Raw genomic sequence first — 25,990 nt, 5'->3', positions numbered from 1 at the left:
CAGTTCTTCAAGGGTAAGAAGCTTCTTTCTTAGAGTCGTGATTTGTCTCTGAACACAATCCTGAACTTTTTGTGAATTGGCTATTTTACTTGAATCCCCTGGGTTTGACCTCAGGTTGACTAACATAGTCTACAGCAGGGAATTGTCCATGGCAGAAAATTACCCACGCGCATGAACTGGGGTGATCATGAGTGACTCGGGGAAACTGCCGACAACATCCAGAGGTGGGCTAGCCCCTCCTGACATAACTGAGGAAGAAATGCTGCAGCCATTGCAAAAATACCTTGAGGTACAGTTCTCGTTAGGGAAGTCCCTAACCAAATCAGGCAGAAGAATAACATTCCCCAAGGACTGTGGACCCGGGATGACACGAGACAGGTCTGGGGAAAATACCACCCAAATGAAAAATAAAGACAGAATTAAATGGTCCCTTGCATTAATGGGACAAATTTGCCAGAACAATGAAGTCATGTCCCAATCAGCCCATGATCATGAAGTAACCCAACTTAAAGAGCAATTAAAAGCAATGTATGAACATCTGCAGAAAGAAAGGTCCAAACAGGAAACAGCTCGTCTAAAAAATCAGGAGCTTGAAAAAGAGAACAAGAAACTGAAGAACGAAATAACAGTCCTGTCAGTTCCTTCCCCGGTTCCCAAGTCCACACAGAATTTGTACCCAACTTCCCAAGACATCCAGGACGGCATTGGGAAAAACCAATCTATTGCCCTTGGGGAACAGAGGGACTTTAGCAGTGAAAGCGATGAGAACTGTATATCCCCAGTACCATTTTTACAACCCTTTAAGACCAAGAAAGTAAAGATCGAAAGAATGATCAGACAGAGGTTAGAGGACGGCACTGAGGTGGATGTTCTGGTAGTATAGACTGAAATGCACACTGTCCATGAACCTGCTACTCCTGAGGATATAGACAGGTGGTCAAAGGAAGTACATCACCCAAAGAATGGGCAAGTGAAGGCATGGGAAAGCATAGAGCGGTTAAGGGGATATATGTATGTTCCATCCCTGGAACAGGATACAAATTCTGAATGTTACTGTAACTAAATGAGAAGGACACCACCTCCATGAAGCAGTCAAAGGTGTTCTTGGAGAGTATGAGCAGGAGCTGCAAGCTGGCTGGACAGCAACACAACATTGACCAATTAGACAAAAGTCACAGCTTGCTGTCAAAAACCCACAGAAGTCACAGAATGTGAGGAAAGGTTTAGGATGACCTGGAAAGAACATGCAGGGATCTAAATGTGCAAGACAACAGGGATTTAGAAGATTGCAGTTATGGCCCGCTGAAGTCTGCGTTTGTGTCCGACTTAAATCTGAGCTCACTAAAATGTTAAAGCTGACTAAAGCAAAGGGGTCTAATTCCTATGAAGTGGTGGACTGAGCCCATCAACTTGACAATGATTTGGGTACCAAACTGCGAACCCTACAGATAGAACAAATGGGACAGGCCCTCAGTAACCCCAGGACGACCCAAGACAAATGCCCAGGGAGATGCTGTGTCTGTGGGGATGAAGGCCACTGGGCCAGGGAGTGCTGGCAAAAAGGAAAAGGGGGAAAGAATTCACCTAATAAGCAACGAAGAAGAGGAGACTCAGAAAGCTGGGAGTTAACACCAATCTCTTAGAACAGTTTAAAAATCTAAGCACCCAGCAACAGCAGAGCTGCTAAAGTTGACAAAAAAAACTGCAGAAGCCTGCCTTGTGCCTCTCTAAACTCCTATTGGCTTTATGCCAGCAGAGGGGAGATGGACTGTATGTGAACAAGAGGGCGGGCAACCTGGACGTTGAGTGCCTTTTGGACATGGGAGCAGAATTGACGTGCCTACTCCTAAGGTATGAGACCAAACTCATACTAGACAGTGAAGGCAGCATATGGAGCAGGAGCTGAAGAGATTGAAATCAAATGGACAAAACCCATAAACCTTGGATTCAGCCCCCACGGTTAGTAACCTTTATCTGGATAGGACTTGTAGTTCAGCCGCTCCTCGGGATGCATATCCTCACCCAGCTGAATCCCTCTTTACATTTTGATGTAAAGAGTCAAGAGTGTGGTGCTGGAAAAGCACAGCAGATCAGGGAGCTTCCAAGGCGCAGGAGAATTGTGTTTCAGGCAAAAGCCCTTCATCAGAAATCAGGTTAATTGGAAATGTTCAGAGTTCAGCAGGTTGCTGAATCCTGCCTCTCCCCTTCTCCCACTCTGAGCAAAATGGCTGACTCTTGGAACAGTGTCAGGAAACTGACACAACAGCCATTTTGGCCACAAAAATCCTGACCAGAGCATCTGAGGAGAACAAAAAGAATGTGAACTTTGCTGGAAACACTCTATTGGTTTCACATCTGTGCCAAGAGAAGCAATATTTTAGCTTTGTGATTGTTCATGAGAACTGTATTCTTTATTTCAGATTTCCAGCATCAACAGTATTTTGTTTGAGAAAGACACATGAGCCAGGCACAGGAAGTAAGTGTTCCTGAGACTGGAAAGGCATGACGCACATCAAGTGCACTGCTCCAGTGTTATATCAGAGCATGTAGCCTAAAAACTTACTCCTACCACTTTCATTTTCATCTATCAACTACACTATAAGAATTGTGCTTGTCTTTATAAATATGAAATTATATTTGTTCTGAGTCATTTCTCCAAAGCTGTCTGTAGAATTTCCCTAAACAAAATTGACAGCTGGAATTACTAGCATTTCATTGTGCCTTGTATATACTACACTCGGGCAGCTGTCAGCTAAGCTGTGCTATCATACATATAAGGATGTTCACTGTTCTATGTTGATCTCATAAATGCCACAAATATTTGAACAAATGACCATTAATTTCCCCAATTGTTAAGTGTATCCAGTGGATAATCAGTTATTTTGGCCAAGATGTAAAACCCGAATAATCTTTACACAAAGGAAATGCTTACTTGTTCCATTTTTTTACTGTTGTTTTAAAAATTAATGTTTAGCGAAGAGCAGGATCAAAACTGAGCATATTCTCACCTATATACTCTGTGCAGAAAAGTATCTATCCATGAAATGTTTGAGCAAACAATGAAAATTACAAATGGTGGCAATAATTATTTTACTGTGTTTTTAAATGGACAGAGCAGAGACTGCAATGATGAATTACAGAAGTAAACTGAAGCTTATTTTTATACAATCATTGGATGTGGTTGATATTGGTTGGACCAGTATTTATTGCCCATATTAATTGCTTCTGAGAAAGTAATGCAGAGCTGCCTTCTTGAACTGCTGCAGTCCATTTAGTGGAAGTAAATCCACAATGCCATTAGGGAGGAATTTCCAAGATAGTGACCCAGCAACCATGAATGAACAGCAATATATTTCCAAGTCGGGATGGTGAGTGGCTTTGGGGAGAACTTGTAGCTGGTGGTGTTCCCATGTATCTGCTGCCTTTGTACTTCTAGATGGTAGAGGTCCTGGGTTGGAAGGTTCCATCTAAGGAGTCTTAGCAAATTTGTGAAGTGTCTCTTGTAGATAGTGCACATTGCTGCCACTGAACATTAGTGGTGGAGAGAACGAATGCATGGGAATATAGTATCAATTAAGTTGGCTGCTTTGTCTTGTGCTTTGCAAATGGTGGGTGGAATTTGGGGAGGCAGGAGGTGAGTTACTAGCTTCAGGATTCCTGGCCTCTGTTGTGGCCATGGTATTTATATGACTAGGCGATTCAAGTGTGAGACAATGGTAAGCCCCCCCAGGATGTTAATAATGAGAGACGATGGCAATGCCATGATATGTCAAAGGGATAAACTTATTCAACATAAAGGGGAGTGGTTAGATTATTTCTTGCTGGAAATGGTCATTGCCTGGCACTTGTATACCATGAATGTTACTTTCACTTGTCAGCTCAAACCTAAAGACCAGGTCTTGCTGCATTTGTACAATCACTATCAAACATCTCCACTTAATCTTGTGATGGAGCGAATGTCACTGATGAAGCAGTTGAAAATTAATGGACAAAGGTCATTACCTTGAGAAACCCTTGCAGAGATGTCTTGGAGCTGAGATGACTGACTGCCAACAACCACAACCATCATGCTTTGTGCCGGGTGTGGCAATGCAAACTTCACAACTCTTTCTGGAATAAACTATTTCTCAAGATGAAAGGTAGAATAATAAGCTGTTACACAGAAATTGAAAGCAATTAGCCATAACTTGGTGAGATTATATAAACAAAACTGCTTGGACAGGTGCTTGATAAACTGGATGTTTTATTGCTACAAATACAACTGATTGCCATGCAGAAGAAATTAAGGAGTTAATTGCAGGAAAGACCATGTTTCAAACAGACAGCTAACCCTGCATGTAACAAGGAAGAGGGGAGTTACTTCTGATAAGAAGGCAAACTACAGACTTGAGGTCTCCAGAAATGTAATCAGTTGGGGATGAAAGAATCTTTTGAATCATCAATAATGTCATAGCACAAACTTGAAAGAGACAAAATTATATTTTCTGGCCAGAATCCATCATTAATCAGGTAATAGCCAAGTTACATTATGAGACTTAACTTGCTTACTTGAGAATTCTTACTTTCGTTGCTACATGCAATAAAGTTTAAATCATTGTTTCAGTGCTACTCAATAAGTAGCTAAAGTAAAGGTAGCTTGTGGTGATTTATCCACAACAATTGGCATCTTTGAATGGGCTTCCATAAGAAATTACTTTAAATTGCTCCAAAATTGAACTTACCAGCCTTGTATTCTCAGAAATCCTGCCTGAGCCCAATTAAGAGGGCAGGTGCCCCATGTGATAGCCAGAAACTTAAGTCGGTGGTTGAGGAAAGAGGCAACTAATTTTCAGATTTAATCAGAACATGCAAATTTTCATATTAATTCATTTGTCTTTGGAACTTAGCTTTGAAATCTTGGAAGACAATCCTTCTGAATGGGAGAGCTTGGTTAAGGAATATTTGAATAAGAAATTGCTAAAGTAGAAAGGCTATTGGGGATCGTTTGTTAAAGTCAGTCAGGAAAAGTGCAAGAGGATGAACCGATGAGAATTTTTTTTAACAGAAATGTGGTATGTGAAGTGTGTGTTAAAGCAGGAAAATACTGAGATAAGGGAGTTGAAAATGCAGAGCTAAAACAGAAACTTGATGCCTTGAGGTTGGCAGTCAGGAAAGGGCTGTATTCCATTTGGAAAACACAGAGTTAAAGGGAAAGAATAAATTCCCAGAGATTGCCAATCTGAAGATAGTTTACCTCTCAAATCATCAGTCAAATTGAGACAGCAAACAGAAATGAAGAGAAGGCACAGAGATAAGTTCAGGAATCAGAAGTTAGGACTCAGGAACTGGAAAGTAAATGTAACATTCTCCAGGCATCAGTTAAAGTATTGCACCAAGCACAGCTTGAGCAACAAGTGCAGAATGCTGATCATTCTAAATTATAATGAGAAATTGATGCCTTAAAGTCACAGTTTTCCAGCCAGAAAGGGTTTCTCTGTGTTTTGGGACCCAAACAAAAATTAGGGGACAGAAATAGTGATCCAATTGGGGATTTATTGAGGATGAAACTGCATACCATTTAGATCAGGACAGGGAATACAATTATAATCCCAACCCCATTCCCTGTCTGCCCTACTCGGACAGAGATTCTCTGCATCAACCTATACCAGTCTGCTACAAGCTCAAATTAAAGACAAAGAGTTAATGAAAATCCAACAGCATAAATGAGAATATCAATTACTGACCAATAATTATTTTGAAAAATGAGACAAACAAACAGCAGAATTTGAAGCTAAGTTAGATAAGGGTATGGGTAAACTCTGGAGTCAGCCATGAGAAGGACTACGACCTATCTTCTGGATTGTCAGAGGAGTGTGATGTGCTTTTCTGATTCACCTTAGACTTAGAGCAACAGGAATGGGAATTTAGCAAAAGCTGAACCCCAAACTCAATGACTCCCATAACCCTGTGACAAACTCCAGAGAGCGAGAATAAAGAGGAATAAAACTAAATTTGAACTGCAGTCCTTTGTTTGCTGCTAAAGTAAGAGCACCCTGGGTGAATGTGTTTTTGGAATAATAAAAGTTTCGTTATTGAATATTTCACAGGCAACAATCCTGATGAGTACAAATTCTGGAAGAACAAAATTCAGATTAAAGATCTGTGTGAACTGTTAAATTGTAAATTAGAACAGGAACTTGATCTTTTGTTTTGAGCTTTAGATAAACAATGAAGCTGATTGTTGGAGTTGTATTGATGGTTTGGTTTTTGCAAGTCAAGGTACGGCATCAGCAGTAGGGATCCAGCACTTAGTGGAAGTGGACATGGTGTATATACATAACCAAACACTGATACGTGCAGCGTAGGGAGATGTCTCTGCCCACAACTTCAAATATTAATTTTGTATGCAACATTAATATGCACAGAACATCAGATCACACTTGTATATACATTGGAAGAGACAGAAAGTTCTTGAAAGTGTCCTGTAGGAAAAGAAGGACCAATAGGAGGGATAGTATGTGAAATAAGGGTAAGATATTGTTTGAAAATATTTATCATGAATTGGTACCGGTTATTCTGAATCTCTCAGGTATTCAGTTAGCATAATGGTGTCCAAAGCCTTTCCCTTGCATTTATAAGGAATTGCTCGGAGCATTGTTTATCAAGAGGGCTACACAATCAAAGGAAAATCACGAAGCACAGAAGTTTAAGAGTAGATGCTGTAGGCATTTATGGTTCAAGTGTCTCTACAGTTCATGTTCTAGGCATCCAAGTTATAAGTGATTTGATTAAATCGATTAACATCTAAAATTAAAGGTATATTGGGTGAGATGAATGATGACACTAAACTTAGTGATCAGGCAGTAGACAAATAGCACTGCATTTCATGTTATTGACATCTTAGAATAACACACTGGCACAATTAACAAAAGGGAAGCAGGAAAGAGCAGTCAACAACAAATACAGTATTTTTAAGAATCCCTACAGTGCAGAAACTGGCCCTTTGGCACAACACATCCACACTGACCCTCTGAAGACCCATTCCCCTACCCCTATGTCTCTACATTTCCCTGAATAATGCACCTAACCTACACATCCCTGAACATTATGGGCAATTTAGCATGGCCAATTCACCTAACCTCCACATCTTCGTATCATGGGAGGAAACCAGAGCACCTGGAAGAAACCCACGCAGACCCAGGAGAATGTGCAAACTCCTCACAGACAGTCACTCAAAGCTGGAATCGAACCTGGGTCCCTGGCACTGTGAGGCAGCAGTGCTAACCACTGAGCCATTGTACCACCCTCAAATGTAACTTTGTATAGTATAAATGGCAATTAGTGTTAGACATTTTGTAAAAGGAACATTTGAAAGAAATAATAGGGATTTTTGAGAAAGGTATAAAGATTGCATATTAAGGTTCAGCAGAATAGTCAGAGAATCAAGACAGACATTAAAAACATCAAAGAACATTCTTGGTGGGATGATATCTGGAATTGGGAAAATTGCGGTTGTGTGGGTTTGATTTATTGCACATCTTGTTGTTTCTATTATTTTGTGTGCTTGGTAATATCTTGTTTCTATCACTAAAATGTTTAGCTGTGGTGTCAGCAACCAATGCAGCAGCTGAAAAGGGAATTAGTCTAGTTAGGACATGATCATTTTAAAGCTGTAGTGAGTGAAGCATAATGTATATTTATTACTCTAATTTGTTTTGTGCATTTGCTTATTTCTTTGTGTATATTTATTACTCTTGTGATTTACTTACTGATAATTATTCTGTAAATCATTTACTGATTATTGGTTTGATTATCTGTACTGCATAACAACATGGGACATTTTTAAAATTGCGCATGATGTAGCAGCTCAGGTTGGAAAAGATCCGAGATGCTGAAAAATGGCTAATTACTAGTTTTTGTTCATCATATTACATTTTGCTTGGGTTCTTGTTGCTACACTTGGTCAAATGTGGTCTTGATGCCGAGTTGTAGAAGAATACTAGGTACAATCCTTGGTGACAAAACTTGATAACTATGTAAGTGGCTATTGTGACTAACCTTGCATAAAATAGGAATGGCAAAGACTCTGGGATATAGGCTCAAATTCCATCATGATAGCTGGTAGAATTTAACTCTGTTAAAAAATATATAATTGAAAACTTGTAATGGTGACCAAACTTTTAATTTGGTTCACTAATGCTATTTATGGAAAGAAATGTGTCATCCTTATCCAGTCTGGTCAACATATGACTCCATACCAATAGCAATGTAGGTGACTCATGACTGCTATATGAAATGGCTCTAGCAAGCCATTCAGTTCAAGGGCAACTAGAAACAGCCTTGCCAGTTTTGCCCACATCCAATGAAAAAAGAATTTAAAAAAACTTTCACAGAGCTCTGGATACTTTTCCATGTACCAACTGTATTAAAGAACCCAGAAAAATGGTAATGCATATTCTAATATAGAGTCATAGAGATGTACAACATGGAAACATGATGCATTTAATGTAATAAAATGGCTCAAAGTGCATTAGTGAAGCTTTATTAAAGCAACAGTGAGATTAGAACAGATGAGTTAAAGCTTGGTCAAAGAGGTACACTTCTGGAGTGTTTTAGAGATACATATGAAGGCAAAGAGGATTTGAGCTGGAATTCTAGAACATAATGTGGAGGGAGCTATGTTTCAGTTAGAGTTATAGAGATGTACAGCATGAAAACAGACCCTTTGGTCCAACCCGTCCATGCCGACCAGATATCCCAACCCAATCTAGTCCCACCTGCCAGCACCCAGCCCATATCCCTCCAAACCCTTCCTATTCATATACCCATCCAAATGCCTTTTAAATGTTGCAATTGTACTAGCCTTCACCACTTCCTCTGGCAGCTCATTCCATACACGTATCACCCTCTGTGTGAAAAAGTTGCCCTTAGGTCTCTTTTATATCTTTTCCCTCTGACCCTAAACCAAGCCCTCTAGTTCTGGACTCCCCAACCCCAGGGAAAAGACTTTACCTATTTACCCTATCCATGCCTCTCATAATTTTGTAAACCTCATTAAGGTCACCCCTCAGCCTCCGACGCTCCAGCGAAAACAGCCGCAGCCTGTTCAGCCTCTCCCTATAGCTCAAATCCTCCAACCCTGGCAACATCCTTGTAAACATTTTCTGAACCCTTTCAAGTTTCACAACATCTTTCCAATAGGAAGGAGTCCAGAATTGCACGCAATATTCCAACAGTGGCCTAACCAATGTCCTGTGCAACCACAACATCATCTCCCAACTCCTGTACTCAATACTCTGACCAATAAAGGAGAGCATACCAAGCACCTTCTTCACTATCCATCTACCTGTGACTCCACTTTCAAGGAGCTATGAACCTGCACTCCAAGGTCTCTTTGTTCAGTAACACTCCCTAGGACCTTACCATTAAGTGTATAAGTCCTGCTAAGATTTGCTTTCCCAAAATGCAGCATCTCGCATTTACCTAAATTAAACTCCATCTGCCACTTCTCAGCCCATTGGCCCATCTGGTCCAGATCCTGTGTAATCTGAGGTAACCCTCTTCGCTATCCACTACATTTCCAATTTTGGTGTCATCTACAAACTTACTAACTATACCTCTTACGCTCGTATCCAAATCATTTATGTAAATACAAAGAGTAGAGGGCCCAGCACTGATCTTTGTGGCACTCCACTGGTCACAGGCCTCCAGTCTAAAAAACAACCCTCCACCATCACCCTCTGTCTTCTACCTTTGAGCCAGTTCTGTATCCAAATGGCTAGTTACCCTACATTCCGTGAGATCTAACCTTGCTAATCAGTCTCCCATGGGGAACCTTGTCGAATGCCTTACTGAAGTCCATATAGATCATATCTTGCATCCACCAATACCAATTATATATGGATAATAATGTGTTTGTATTTCAAATGGGGTTTACCTTTGTACAGAGGGTTAGAAGCCCTGCCAGCTGCTTGTCACTGAATTGTGGAGTATTTTATATCCTCTTGATGTAATGATTTCTGCTTTTATTTTCAGTAACTTTTTACCTCCTGTCAAACATCTCTCTGGATCATTCTTTCCATTCACTTTGAAGAATAGTAGCCAAACTGGTATGACCCATCGAATCGTATAATAGAAAGTTAAAATTGCTTTCCACTGTCTCATCCACTCTCTTTTAACATTTATTGAAGGTGTTTTGCTTTTCTTTATTATTACTTGCTGTGTATCGTATTTTCCCATTAGTCCAATGATGTTAGGCCTCTGTTTATGGTTTTCTCCATCCATTATCCATATCCAGCATTTTTCTACCAGCTCCTTTTAGATCCTTTCTATTCACCATTACAATTTATTTCATAGTCTATTTCTTTAATGAATCATACAATTAGAATGATAGAATAAAGATGATCAATCCCTTCCACTTGTTATGTACTCAAATATACAAATTAGGAGCAGAAGTAGGCTGGTCATCCCTTCAAGGAGGAGAAAGTGAGGACTGCAGGTGCTGGAGATCAGAGTTGAAAAGTGTGGTGCTGGAAAGGCGCAGCAGACCAGGCAGCATCCGAGGAGCAGGAGAATCGAGGTTTCAGGCATAAGCCTTCTTCAGGAATGACCTGAAGAAGGGCTTATGCCCGAAACATCGATTCTTCTGCTCCTCGGATGCTGCCTGGTCTGCTGCGCCTTTCCAGCACCACACTTTTCAACTCTGGTCACCCCTTCAAGACTGTTCCACCTTTCAATATGATCATGGCTGAGGAAGGAATTGCTACAATTTATAAACAAGTCATGATTTGGAGGTGCCGGTGTTGGACTGGGGTGTACAAAGTTACAAATCACACAACACCAGGTTATAGTCCAACAGGTTTATTTGGAAGCATTAGCTTTCGGAGCACTGCTCCTTCATCAGAGAGTTGTGGAGTAGAAGATCATAAGACACAGAATTTATAGCACAAGTTTACAGTGTGATATAACTGAAATTATATATTGAAAAAGAGCTGGATTGTTTGTTAAGTCTCTCATCTTTTATAATGGCTGTGTTGGTTTCAGTTCTTTCATATGTAAATCTCAGAACTTTTTAAAAATTACATTCTCAAGTGAATTTTAACAATAGGTGTCGGCACCTTACACCTTCGATGCATTATCTGGGCGGAAATGGCACCTATTGTTAAAGTTTACTTGAGAATGTAAGTTTTAAAAAGTTCTGGGATTTGCATATGAAAGAACTGAAACCAACATGGCCATTCTAAAAGATGAGAGAATAATAATCTACTGGAAGCATGCTCACCCGTTGTAATGTTACAGCTTAATGTTAATTCAGTTACTAATGTGCCTGAAGAATGTTATGTTTGCAATGATAGCTGACTGCAATAAATGTCTCTTGGATATTTCAATATTCTAATTTTCACACGCAGTTTCTTATGTTATAGAAGATAACACAAACATTGCTGCATCAGCCAAAACACTGTTGGAGATAAACCTCAGTCCACAGGTAAACTCATAGTAGTTTTGGGATGTGAGTTATTATCATTTTGATCAAGGAACAGTGATGGAATGGTGGTATAGTTCCAAGTTAGAAAAGTATTTTGTTTGGAGGGGAACTTGAGGAGGTGCTTTTCCCATGCATCTGTTGCCTTTGTCCTTTTAGGTGGAGGATACCGCAGGTTTGGAAGATGCTGTTGAAAAAGCCTCGGAGAGCTCCTGCATTATATCTTCTTTATGGTACACACTGTGTCAATGGTGGAAGTAGCAGATGTTCAAGATGGCAGGTGGGAAGCTGATCACACAACTACTTTGAGCTGGGTGCTGTTGAACTGCTCAAGTGTTGTTGGAGCTACACTCATCCAGGCAAGTGGGGAGTATTCCATCACACTTGTGCCTTGTAGGTGGTAGATAAGCTTTATGTAGAGATTGGATTCCGTACAGTGTGGAAACAGGCCCTTCAGCCCAACCAGTCCACACCGACCCTCTAAAGAGCAATCCAACCTCCTCAGACTAATTCACCTAACAGTATGGGCAATTTAACATGGCCAATTCACCTGACCCGCACATCTTTGGACTGTGGGAGGAAACCCACGTGGTCACAGGGAGAATGTGCAAACTCCATACAGACAGTCACCCAATGTTGGAATCAAACCTGGGACCCTGGTGCTGTGAAGCAGTAGTGCTAACCACTGAGCCACCATGCCACCCAGAGGATGACTGCAGAATTCATAACTGCTGACCTGTACTTGTAGCTATGGTATTTATATGACTGGTCCAGTTTAGTTTCTAATCAATGGTAAACCCCAGAATGTTATTGTGGGGGTTTCAATGATGGTAAGGCCATTGAATGTCAAGAGGCATGGTTAAAGTCTCTCGTGTTGAAGAAGGTTATTGTTTCGCATTTGTTTGCATTCATGTTATTTGCCTCTTAACAGTCAAAGACTCAACGTTGTCCAATTTTTGCTTAATGTGCACATGGACAGTTTCAGTATCTGAGGAGTTATGAATGTTGTTCAACATTGTGCACTCATCAGTGCACATCCCTACTTCTGATCTTATGATTGAAAAAAGTTCAAAATGGAAAAGATATAAGCCAGTATAAATGCTCATCTGCAATATCAGCATTAAACAAACCTACCAAAATAAGCAGAGTCCAAAGGGAAGGAGACTGGGTCATTCACAGTCCACGTGTATTTAACAATAATCACTGATCATTTGATTTACTTGCTGATCATGAAATAATGGACATGAAATCTAATTCATTCTTACTTTCTCATTCTGCATTCTGAAAAGCTTTGACCTATTTACATCATCCTGTCCTGTATCTAACTTAAGCCTTTATCAGCTTCACACCAAAAAAAATAGGGTGCACTGAATACACTAGAGGGCAGGTCATACCATAACTTGAGAAACTAATATAAGCAGGCACTTCTAAATTTTAGTTGCAGAGTCCTTTCTCACATATTTTGAGAAACCATTCCCTCATCTTTGACATTCTCAATTCAATTAGTTGGACTTACTATCGATGCTGTGCATTTGACCTTTTACAGGAGTCCCCAGGGTTTCTGCTTTGTCTACACATCTCATTAATTTTTAATAACTTTGTCAGGTCTCCTTTTATCCTTTGTTGAGCTAAAGAGATATTCTTTGTGCCTATAACGTCTTTTCAAAGCAATAACAGTTGAAGTCTGGAGTTCTTCTTTGTTACTCTCTTCTTACCAAGTTAACAGAATGTCAGTGGATTGGAATTCTATGTTTCTGGCAACGTGCCTTAACATTCTGTTTGCCTTACAAATTGCCATTTCACATTGAAATGTTAAAGATATCCACCTTTGAATTCTTTTAGTTAAGGTACAGCCATTAATCATTCAAGGTTATTCTTTTGTTCCACCTGTATAGATTGTGGATTGTGTGAGATACTATTCCTAATTTCTTCAGCTTCTGTATTGTGATTAAATGTCATTTGCCCAGCACCTTATTGTGATACCCCTTTAAGAATTATTTTCTTAGTCATTACATTATATACTACTATTTTGCTGTACATAACCCTCATTTTACATGTAATCTTTGGGATTAAAATTCCATAGCGATGAATTGTATGCAAATTTGGTGATCCCACTACATTACCATGATTATAATGTGAAACCAGGTGTCTTCCTTATTGCTGAATGCCACTTTGTGCAGTCTTTGCCTCTGTGTTCAGAAGGGGGAACAATCAACTTGGTTATGGTGGCATATGTTGCAGCCAACCTGCTCTTCTTGAAGGCAGTCTGTCACTCCCAAGGGATGCCGCACTGAATAAAGAATGCAGAAATTAAAACATTAAAAATGGAACACCAAGGCAAGTAGAAGATTCTAGGGTGATGAACATGGTGCTGGAGGTATCAGAGATGATGATAGGCATGAGAAGAAATGGCATGTTTCTATTGAAGGACTGTCTTCAAAAGAGAGTGGGAGCTGGTGGCCAGTTAACTCCCATGGATTAGATCCAAGGACCTGGCAGTAATAGTAAAAGAAGTCTAATAATCTTACCATGGTGATCAAGGTCAGTGAATGTATCTTAACATGGCATTTCCTATCCATCACACCACCAACTTCACACTGCTGGCTGCACCACACCTCCATCATTCAACCTTTCAGTGTCCTGGCATTCAGGACACATATCGAACATGCAGATTTTTTCCCCTCACATTCACAAGTTCTGCTGACACAGTTCCGCACCCAGTTCAACTATTTTCACTTACTTCTAGCTATCTAATCATGGTAGTCACATTACCCAAACACAGAGCTATGCAATCACTGGCATTCTCACCCTCTCTCTTGCAGAACAAGAAGGCACAAATTAGAAAGGAACAGACCGCAGGCAGGTTTGGATAAAGACACTTAGATCTGTTGAGTCCTACAGAAAAGATGTCTCTCAGCATCATAGGGCCAATAGACTGTGACATCTGGCATCGCTGAGAGTATTTAGAATAATGGTAGGTTCCTGTCTTATGCCAATTCTCAATATTCATAATGGACAACATGCTCACATAATGCCAATAAAGCTTCACCTCTCATCCCATCCACTTCCCTGATATCATCATTTACCCTCTGAGTCCTTCTTTTAGACATATGATAATGGGCGGCACGGTGGCACAGTGGTACAGTGGTTAGCACTGCTGCCTCACAATGCCAGTGCCAGTAAAAGACTACTGCGTATTGGTAGAGTTAAGAGATATGGAAATATTGCAGGAAGGTGGAGTTCAGGTTGGAGGTAAGGCATGAATAGAAGAAAACTCTGAAAGAGCCAAATGCTTATTTCAGGTCTTATATCATACTTTCTTCTTATAGAATTCTATACAGTGCAGAAAAGCCCTTTTGACCAATCAAGTCTGCACTGAACCTCCAAAGAGCATCCTATCCTACCCCCTTAAACAGCATTTACCATCACTAACATATCCAGCCTGCACATCTCAGGGCAATTTTGCATCGCCAATCTACCTAACCTGTGCATCTTTGGGCTGCAAGAGAAAACTGGACCACCTGGCAGACACCCATACAAACACAGGGAGAATGTGCAATCTCCACACAGACAGTCACCCAAGGCTGAAATCATACTCAGGTCTCCACTGTGCCACCAGTTATGTTATGCTATCTAGAAACAGACGTCTGCACTTCCTAAAGCACTCCATGGTATTTTCAGGCGCTCTGCAATGGCCAATTTTATTCAAGATTAGTTTATGTGGAATTAGAGTTCCTGGGAACTTTAAATACACTCATGCTGGGTGTCTCATGCAACTCCAAAATTGTTGCTACACCCTCAACAGATGGGAAGATGATGAGGTGACCTGTCCACATTATGGGTATACAGCTAGGCAGGCACAGATAGCAGTACAAAGCTATCTGAATCTGTGCGGTCCAACTTCTCTGTCTTGGTGTCACATCAGCCAGTTGGGCTGTGTAACATCCAGATAGTGTCCTTTCACAGATTTCCAATGCCATTAAATATACCCATGTGAGTGCCCTTTTCAACAGGGCATGCTGCACATGTCACACAGAAAGTAGCAGGCAATGCAGCACACCATCAAAATGGTACTTGGCCTTCATAGTGCCACGGAACTGAATAATGCAGTATTAGTATTTCTCTTCCTTTTGTAGCATTGATTATGTTTGCTGACTTTTAAAATAAGCAAGTTGTATTCTTTGTCAGTTATCCTGACTAAATAACATCATCAATTAATGCCCACTGCATGTACATAGTTTCAAGCATTTTAGTGAGCTCAATAATTGTCTTTCCAGATACGATGGCCCAGTAGTAATATGGAGGTGAGAGCAAGAAATTCAGAATATTGGGAACCTGACACCCAATGGTAACTTTGACAGGTTGTCTTAACAGGTTATCTTTGCCATAATCCAAATTGCCCAAAGGATTTTTGTTTTCAGAATTCAGACTTCATTAACTTGTCTGGAGAAGAAAGAAGAAAGGACATAAGTATCAGGTTCAGACTGTGGAATTGCTTCAGGCTGAAGTTCTGGCATTGAGCATACACTTTACTCAGCACAGAATTCTTTTGATGAATACTTTGTAAGGTTTGCATCCCCGTTGGAGGTCAACCACAGCTTAGCCAAGGAAAAGCAAAGAAGCTTTTTTTGGCTTAGTGACTACTTCTGATAGTTGCACTTTTAGCAGCATTTCAATTACCATCCAATATGTGAAGAAAATCTGAAACAAAATGTACAGCAGACAGTGTTTGATGTTTCTATGGCTGATGGTTCCATTGTCTGACTATTTCACACTTGGACTGCTCAGCCATTATTTAGTTCTTTTATACAGAAAAAAAAGTATCCTAACATCCCGGCATAAACTGGAGTTGTTCTTGTAAACTGCTTAGATACCATTGCTTACATAATAGTGATCACATTTCAAAATAATTAACTTGCTATGAAATAACTACACAAGCACTGAAACGTACAATATAAATATTACACATATAGTCATTTCTTTTTCATCTCTTGTAGACTTTGTTTTTGTAAAGTAGCCATGCACTTATAAATTCATGCTGTATTTTATGAACATTTAGCTACCTATTCTACCTTCTCAATATTACAACAGTTGATACAATGTAAAATACTTCAATGGTTATTAATTATTCTGAGATATCCAGAGGTCAAGGAAAGCATTGTATGAATATAAGTCCTGTCTTTCTTTTTATTAAGCTTTACTATTTCTTTAAATTATTTTTACAACATCCACAATGGACATTACTGCTATTAGTCATAGATTTACTAGTTCATAATGTATTCATTTCAAATAATCGATGTATTCTAGGGTACATCAAGGTTGCATCCTCCAGTCTGTGACACTACATTCTTTCAAATGCAGATTATCTCTCCCAGTAATTCAATTTTAAACAGTTATACAGCTTGAGTGACAGCAGCCAGATTAATTAGCTTTTAAATTAATTTTAGGTAGCTTTAGAAGGTGGTGCAAGGAACCATTTTGACCACATTTCACATATGAGTTGACACTACACTGGAGTTACAGTTCATGTGGTAAACCAAAGTGAGACTACACTTTGTTTTAACTAATTCTAACGATGTTAAATGATATTGAGTCACTTTACCTGTCTGATATAAGTCACCAGACAGTGTGTTTGCAACTATAGCATCAGTTTGCACCAATACTAACATTCTGTTATAAATCCAGTGCTTCAGCCTGACTAAACTACATCACTGGACTACTAATGCTGAGGCGTTAATCTAAAATCTGCCATGAGAATGTACTCAGCCATTAAAGCTTTGGAATCTTTTTGGTATTTTAAATCACTTGCCTTCACAACAAATTCCAGTTAAGTTATTCATTAAACTCAAGCAATTAGCAACTTGGAGTTATGACTATGACTTGATGTCACATGTTCCTAATACAGCTCTTCTATTGTATTTTCCAACTTCTGATGATTTCCTCAATTCTCAGTAACACTTAGATTTTTTAAAATCTAATCCACATGCCTATTAAAAAAGGGGAAGTATCTCGGACAGCTAGGAAGACAAAGTTACGAGTAGGCTGTTTGAGGTTTGTGACTCATTGGGATAGTGGTTGAATTATTCAATCAAAAAGCCTCCCACATTCTTTGGTATGAAATTACAAATTGTTTTATATTTCTTCTTCTAAGACAAGCTTTTTTGAGGGATCTTACAAATGGGATGGGGGGACCTCACCAATTTCTTTTGCATTCTGAGACAAAGTGGGAAAAAAAATCAGTCTTCAAGCTTTTCCTTACATTTAGCCAATATTTCACATTCAAAGTCTCTTAATCTTTTCTCCTTCCTAAGATCTAAAGAATTCCTTTTTTTTAGCACAGCCCCATCTATCATTTATTAAATTAAAGTTAGTTAAGATTGTATTATCGGAAAATTGGAACAGAATGCAGGTGAAGCTTTCTGATGTTGCATGTAAGTGTCAGAGCCAGTCAGACAGCAGATGACTTATGGAAAAATGTGAATGTTTTGCTATACATTGACATCACTAGGTAAAATATTGCAGGCAATATAATGTCAATGTCTAATAAGCATATGGCTTATGAAAATTTCCACTCAAATTATCCACAGAACTCGTGATCCAAGTGGGATCAATCCTAAGAACCTAAAAGAATTAATTACACCTTGGATGATACACTTCCCAACTCTGTAATGCTGTAGAAGTAGTTGATGATGGGAGAGTGGCACATGTTGAATGAGACATAAATCTGGTAATTAAAGGCCAGTTACATAAACATCTGCAGCGAAAAACATATAATTCTTTAAAGAGCTAATAAAGTAAATGGATGAGAGTCATGTAGTGGAAGCAATTTACTTGAATGTTCAAAACTTGTTTTGGCAAAGTTTACCATGTGAGTCAGGATTAGAGTGGTGCGGGAAAAGCACAGCAGCTCAGGCAGCAGCAGAGGAGCAGGAAAATCGATGTTTCGGACAGGAGCCCTGCATCAGGAATCCATGTGAGTCTATCATAGCCTGCTGAGAACCTGTATGTAAAAGCTGCTCCTGATGAGCAGTGCAGATGTCGAACATGCTTCACCCAGGATTCTTCAGTCCCCAACTCTCAACCCCACTTCTGGACAACAAATTTAATTATTCTTAAAAGGAAATACATCTTCTATGGAGTCTGCAGTAAATAGAGGACTAAAAGTAATAGTTTAATGACGTGGAAGTCCAATTCCAAGCAGCCACATATCTTAAATTTCATTTACCCAGCTTGCATTCTCAGAGCACACGAGGATCCAAGGACTTTTATCCAGATAGCCACTGACAAAAGGGTGACTGAAAATAGACTGGTAAACTCCTCCCCACATCCTATTCTCCACTTCACAACCATGCCAGCATGATTTGAGCCACTTTAACCTTCTAGCTGCTAATTCCAAGTAGAAAATGCACCCTTAGCCCAAAGATAGCTGGCAGTGATTGTGCCTTCATATGATAATAGTGCTTTGCGGAAGGGATAACATTTCGGCTGCAGAATTATAATCCTAATGATGATTTTCTTTCAGGTGTGCAAGAGAAAAGTCAAAAAAAAAGCTTAGCAGAATCTCATCAGAAGCCAAAATATCACATCAATAAAGTCTTCATGCTTACTGTGAAAAAAGTTATTTTCTCCACTGTGCATAATGCTATTGTTTTAACTCTTTCTTGTTATGGTACATACAGGGTTAACATTTCCAAACGTGTGTGTGGACTGGGTCAATGGCAAATCAATTTCATCTCAAGACCTGAGCTCTTGATGCTTTTGGATGTGAATTGCAATTCTCAGATCACAGTATAAATGAGCATCTCTAAGTCTGGATCTCAAGAACAACACCAAGTGGTGTAAATATTTTGAATTCCTCATTTTGTTCCCAGATCTGATGTCCCTCCTATAGATGATAATGTGAGAGGTACATTGCATTGCTGCAAATTTACCCAAAGTGTTTTTATGTACAAGCAGGGGGACATCATAATGTCATCACATTAACAAGTCTCTTGGGATTTGGAGGCGCCAGTGTGAATACCCTCACCAAAATCAAAGCAAATGTATGAGTGGTCTGCTCTGATTCACCCAATGGAGTCTAAAAATACCATTTGAAAATGACCCAGTGTGTCTTGTTCACATCAGCACAGGAACCAGGGACCATCTGCAGTTTGCTGCAATGGTAAAAAAGATACTCCTAACCTACTATTAACTTGTTAATTGCAAAGACATTAACATCAGTCTATCCAACAAAGCATTTCCCAATATTTATCTCTTTAGATATTGGCCTATTTAATCTGGCTAATTGTCAGTTTGACATCTCAGTTCAATGGGGACTGACTAAGAGATCAGTCAGATGTCTTTGAACACTAATGTAAGTGGCATCTGTATATGTGCATGTGAGTAAACGTTGCTTTAGCTCTTTTTGTTCTCAAAAACAAGAGAGGGATTGAGTCAACTCTTGAGGGACAAGCTTCATGATTCTTTGTTTTTCTCTTCATATACAGTGCTGCAGCCAGAAACTGTGCTGCAGGAGTTTTACATTACAAAATCTACATCCAGTCTTCTGAGATGACCAGAGAGTAACAGATACGAGAGGCAGGATTCTAACATTGGGTTGTGATCAAGTACTTTAAATTTGGGTTTTAATGCAAGAGGCACAATTGATATTAGCAGGAGGAATGTTAACTCTATGGAATTAAACCTGTTAGCGCTAGTAACATAAAACGGACTGACAGTGAATTCAAAGTCCTGTTACACCTTCTTTCTTCCTACTGGTTTCCAATTTTCCTCCACTTACATTGCCATTCATCATTATTTAAAATGGATGTAAAGAGGTCAAAATTACCATAAATAATTATGGCAAACCCTGAACTCGCACTGCAGAAAAATTGAATCATTTCTAATGTGACTTTAAAAGTCTAACGTCATTAAATTTGTTTCAGTAAACAGAAATCCAAGTAGATTTAAATGAGGATCATAATAAAAAACACCCAATGAATACCAGATTCTGGAAAAATAACCTATCTTGCTACACCTAAAACTCTTAGTTTAATTTCATGACAATATCACGATAAATTTGTCTGTATGCTTCTTTAGCTTTGTTAGGGTGGGGGTAACATTAGCATCACACTTCAAGGCTTGCTTAAAAATTAAGAAAGGTGGGTCTCATGCTGTTTATCTATTTATTTTGTTACCTAAATTTTCCTGTTTAACATGTGAACAGAGTTGTAAGCAGACGAAAACTGCCCAAAGAGTTCCCTTTAAATTCAGAGTTGCTTCAACATTATGGTTTAAAGTAATTCCAATTCCCCAGCAAATAAATATAATGTAATGGAAATTTTTGATAAGGAAGTAATCAAATTAGGTTATGAGGTAAACCTTTCACTCCACTGCTTCTCCCTGATTAAATACTGTTTAGTGGATTTGATTTTCACTGCCTCCACTTGGCATTAACAGAGTAGTAACGGTCTGCAAATGGTATCAGTAACTTTATCGCCTCAGCAAGGCTCAGAGTTGGCCATTGGTTATCTAAAGCATTCAACTTCTGAAAGCAAAGGCTCCTGTTATTGTGGAAATTCAGATACTTTGATAGAAGTGGAACTCTGATTGCTATTTTAGGTCAGAGCTAGTATTGGGGAAGCTGTTTGGAGGTAAGAACAAGATTCTAATGCAAGGTTTCTGTTAAAAAAAACAGTAACATGTGTTCTCTCTATTTATATAGGTTTATAAACCATTTACCTTTTCTGTTTTAATTTGAGAATTTTTTTTTAAATGAAGAATGAGAGAAGTAAATCTAGATTCCAGACTTGTAATTGCTATGTTGTAAGATAGTAGAATGAAACTGAGGGATTTTCAATTTCACTACCTGTGTGGCAACACAGTGGATTAGACAGTAGAAGAAAGAAGTATTCTAATTTCAATGGGATGAAAACTGGACAGTGATCCACTCTGCCAATCAGGTGAAAATTATTCCAATAAAGTGCTATAAATATTAAAATAATGTGACGTTTGGAGTACTGATGCAAGCATATCTGTATCAATGCCACCTTTCAATTTTTACAAATTGTATAACAGCAGAAAGCAACAAGTCTTCTATCAGTTTTCCCATTATAATAGCACGGCTGAGCTTAATTTTACAGTGAGGGAATTGAATCTGTAGCAAATTGATATTTGCCATATTTAAAGCATTGTGCCCCCTAACACATTCATCATTTTGCCACTTAGCCCAGAGTACTTTAAGATTAAGGGATTGATTTTCAAGATTATGTAGAAGTGTGTGCAAAGGTTACTCTTTTGATACAAAGTGATATCCAAAGCAGCATAATCACAGCTTCTATTCCCATTTTATCACTTAAGTATCAAGTAGTTTTCCATTCAGTGATAAAAAACATTGCTCTAATGAAAATATATTTGTTGGATGCCTTACACAGAAGATAAGCAAGAATTGCAGGTACCTAATTATCATTCTGTAAAACATTAGGTCCAATGCTAATCCTTATTGGGAAGTTGTGCAGATTGTATGGGCAGATGTGTATGGAATGCTGCATGGAGAGCAGCCATTTGAATCTAGAGTAGGGTTTGAGCAGGTGTAGGGACTAGGGTCATATTTGCTGCCAAAACAATCCCCATTCATCTCTGCCCCAAATTTTGCACTATGAAGTCTGGATCTTCCAACAGATCTTTAATTGCTGCCATCACTTAAGTGCCTTCCCAAAATAGATGGAAAGCAATGGCTGGTCTGTGGACAGAAGAGAAATTGCAATGAGGAGAAGCTCCCAGCTGCCCAAAGATCTTTGGCTAGTTTCTGCCGTGCATCTTGTGGATGGTATGCACGGTGGCACAGTGGTTAGCACTGCTGTCTCACAGCGCCTGAGACCCGGGTTCAATTCCCGACTCAGGCGACTGACTGTGTGGAGTTTGCACGTTCTCCCCGTGTCAGCGTGGGTTTCCTCCGGGTGCTCCAGTTTCCTCCCACAGTCCAAAGATGTGCAGCTCAGGTGAATTGGCCATGTTAAATTGCCCATAGTGTTAGGTAAGGGGTAAATGTAGGCGTATGGGTGGGTTTCGCTTCGGCGGGTCGGTGTGGACTTGTTGGGCTGAAGGGCCTGTTTCCACACTGTAAGTCTAATCTAATTAAAGGGAAGTTGGCTGATATCTGGGAAGATTTTATGAGAAGGAAGATTAGGGCAAAGAGGCCTCAACATTTCTGTGGGTTCTGAAGAAACTCTGCTACTCATCTTTATCCCACAAGGAAAGTAAAAATAAATGAATGTATAAATCCATTTCATGGGCGAGATCTTCATTACAGTGTCTTCAATAATTGAAGCCAGTTGTGTGTCCTGCCTCTGTGCTCTGGAGGCTAATTAGAAGGCACAAGTCAGGAGTGTGATGGAATATTCCCCACCTGCCTGGATTAGTGCAGCTCCAACCACACTAAAGAAGCTTGATACTATCCAGAACAAAGCAGCCCACTTGATTGGCACCATATCCACAATCGTCCATTTCCATCCACCACTGACATTCAGTAACATCAGTGCATACCATCCACAAGATGCACGGCAGAAACTAGCCAAAGATCTTTGGGCAGCACCTTCCAAACCCATGACCACTTCCATCTAGAAGGACATGGATAACAGATAAATGGGAACGCCACCATCACCAAGTTCCCCTACAAGCCACTCATCATCTTGACTTGGAAATATATATCACTGTTTCATTACTATCTCTGGGTCAAAATCCTGGAATTACCTCCCTAATACTATTATGGGATACCCATTGCACATGGACTGCAACGGTTTAAGAAGGCAGCTCACCACCACCTTCTCAAGGGCAACCAGGGACAGGAAGTAAATGTTGGTTAATCAGCAACACCCACATCCTATGAGATCCATGTGGGACTGCCGCGAATGACCTGCCTGAGTAACTGCCTCTTAACCCAGATTCTCCCTTTGCAGGTCAGGTTAGTATCATGCCTGGTGACTTTGAAGGCCACCAATCAAAGATTTAACATTTTGGTCAACAGGTGAAGAAGATGGATCAAGCAGTACAGAGGGCACTTGCTGCCCAAAAGGGGATGGCTAACACAATGTAATTTTCAGCAAGGGGTTGTATGCCACATCAGTGAAAATATGGGAAATTCTTGGTCAACAGAAGCTTGAGTTTTACTTGTGCAGCCCTGAGAAGCACTCGTATTCCTTCTGGCTGCTCTAAGTAAACTTTTCTGTTTAAATTACTCTGCATCCATTAATCACAACATTACTGATCGATAAGAATGTATTAGCTTTCCTTGTGTTCAATGTAAATAAGACAGAAAGTATTTTAACCTGTGCAGTCATGACACTTAATCTCTTTGGAATATACATAGTTAGTAAGATATATTCAACATTCATCACCACTAAAAATCCCAAAATACCGTGGAAGAGCAGAAAGCTAGCAAACGTTGCCTGAACAATAACTTAACTCACACGTTGGAAAATCCATCTCGATTGAACATGTAACCACTGGAAATGTATGGCAATGGTAGGATGCTGCTTATAAATCCTGAATATATATAGAGTGAGGGGAGAAAAACAGAGTAGAAATAAAGAAATGTTTGCAAACAATTCGAAGTGTTTTGTGGCTTGAACGTGTTCAGAGACTGATACCACAATTCCTTACAGCGTGGAAACAGGCCCTTCAGCCCAACCAGTCCACACCAACCCTCTGAAGAGTAACCCACCCAGACCCATTTCCCCTCTGACTAATGCATTTAACACTATGGGTAATTTAGCATGGCCAATTTACCTGACTTGCACATCTTTGGATTGTGGGAGGAAACCAGAGCACCGGAGGAAACTCACGCAGACACAGGGAGTATGTGCAAACTCCACACAGACAGTCGCCCAAGGCTGGAATCGAACCTGGGACCCTGGTGCTGTGAGGCAGCAGTGCTGACCACTGAGCCACTGTGCCACCCAATTCAACATAATAAATTCCTATTATTGTTTTTGTATGTTTTTCATTGTTAAAGGTTTTACTTCGTGATTTTCATGGTGGAAATACTTTAATATGCCAACTCTCAGTGAGGTAGCTAAAGACTGAGATATCTTCTAAAAATCAATGGATAATTAGTACACAACCATGTATTGCAATAGGATTTCATACATATTGCAGTCACTAATGGATTTTGAAAATGACTGATCACAATATTGTGTACAAATATAGTAACAATGAAAGTTTCACCATATTTTATGTTGGAATAGAAGAATGTGGGTAGGCTAAATAGCCAAATAACGTAATCAATCTAATTACCGTACACATTACAGAGCACACTGGGATGTTCATGGTAGCCATTAGCTGATAAATGCAAACTAACTGCAACTATTCTGCTTGAAACATGACTTTGTTTTGTGAGTGCCAGCTATTAGCATACACCACAATGCCTTGAATGATTGTGTGGCTTATTAGGAATAGCTGAACTACTAATAGGAATATATTACTGCCCTTATTATGCTGTTTGTCAGTCTGAATAGTAGAATTCCATTAGGGATATTTGTTCCTAATGCAATGTCATCAAGATTTTTCATAAGTTAATGATTGTTTGTTTGCATAAATTTTACTACCTGAAATGATGAAGTGATTCCCAAGAAAATGTCTGGGACAAAATGATAGTTGTATGTTAAAATTAATTACCAAAACATAACATGACACAAGGGTAGTGATTCCACTCTCTAGAACTGGTTCTGTGGATATTGGATGTGCTAACCTTCTTCCTGCTTGGTTTATCCTTTACATAAAATTGCATGCCTAACTTGCTACTGAAGTAGTTTGATCAGGCAAAAGTGCGAAAACCTCATCAAAATACTGAATTGGCATAGAGATGTTATGTGGTAGCAGTTTTCAATTTCTTATGCTTCTGAAAATACCTCCGACAGGACCTTTCCTTTTTAAATTAACACGAGAACCCACCACATTATTACCTCTTCAAGAAGGAGCTCCTTAAGATCTTTTTCTGAAGAGTAGTAATTTATTGGTGAGAAATGGGAATTACTATTAAGTGGTCTTATCGCAGAATTTTACAAATACAAAAAAACTGAAAGGTATGTCAAGAAGATTAGACAGCAGCACAACCAGTTAGTCTGGGCATACTACTTTTCCACCAACAAAACCTGCAAATGTAAATACACCAACCTGAAGGTGATGAAGGGGAATTCAGTTTCCATGTTACTGTACAACAGGGAAAATCCTACTATGTTATACAAAAGGAGATAGTTATGGCATTGTGGGTGGTGATGAAAATTATTTCTGCCTCAATTGATTTGCCATCATCTCATTCCCAAATGTCATATAGCTCATTTTCTGTATCAGGCAGCTTGCCATTCTTAAAATGTACCAACCCAGTAACAGCCCAGTTCACATGGTCAGTACTTCCATGTATTATCGCACAGAGTAACAATTGTAGAATGGCACAGCTGCTAAATTCCACACAACTGCAAGGTTGCACCATGTGCTGGTGATCTTCTTCGCAGATTCTTACACTCACTCAATGTTAACTCTCTCAAAATGACT

This window comes from Hemiscyllium ocellatum, chromosome 19, assembly GCF_020745735.1.
Source record: "Hemiscyllium ocellatum isolate sHemOce1 chromosome 19, sHemOce1.pat.X.cur, whole genome shotgun sequence".
In the NCBI taxonomy this organism is placed as follows: Eukaryota; Metazoa; Chordata; class Chondrichthyes; order Orectolobiformes; family Hemiscylliidae; genus Hemiscyllium; species Hemiscyllium ocellatum.
This window is presented reverse-complemented; position numbering follows the sequence as displayed.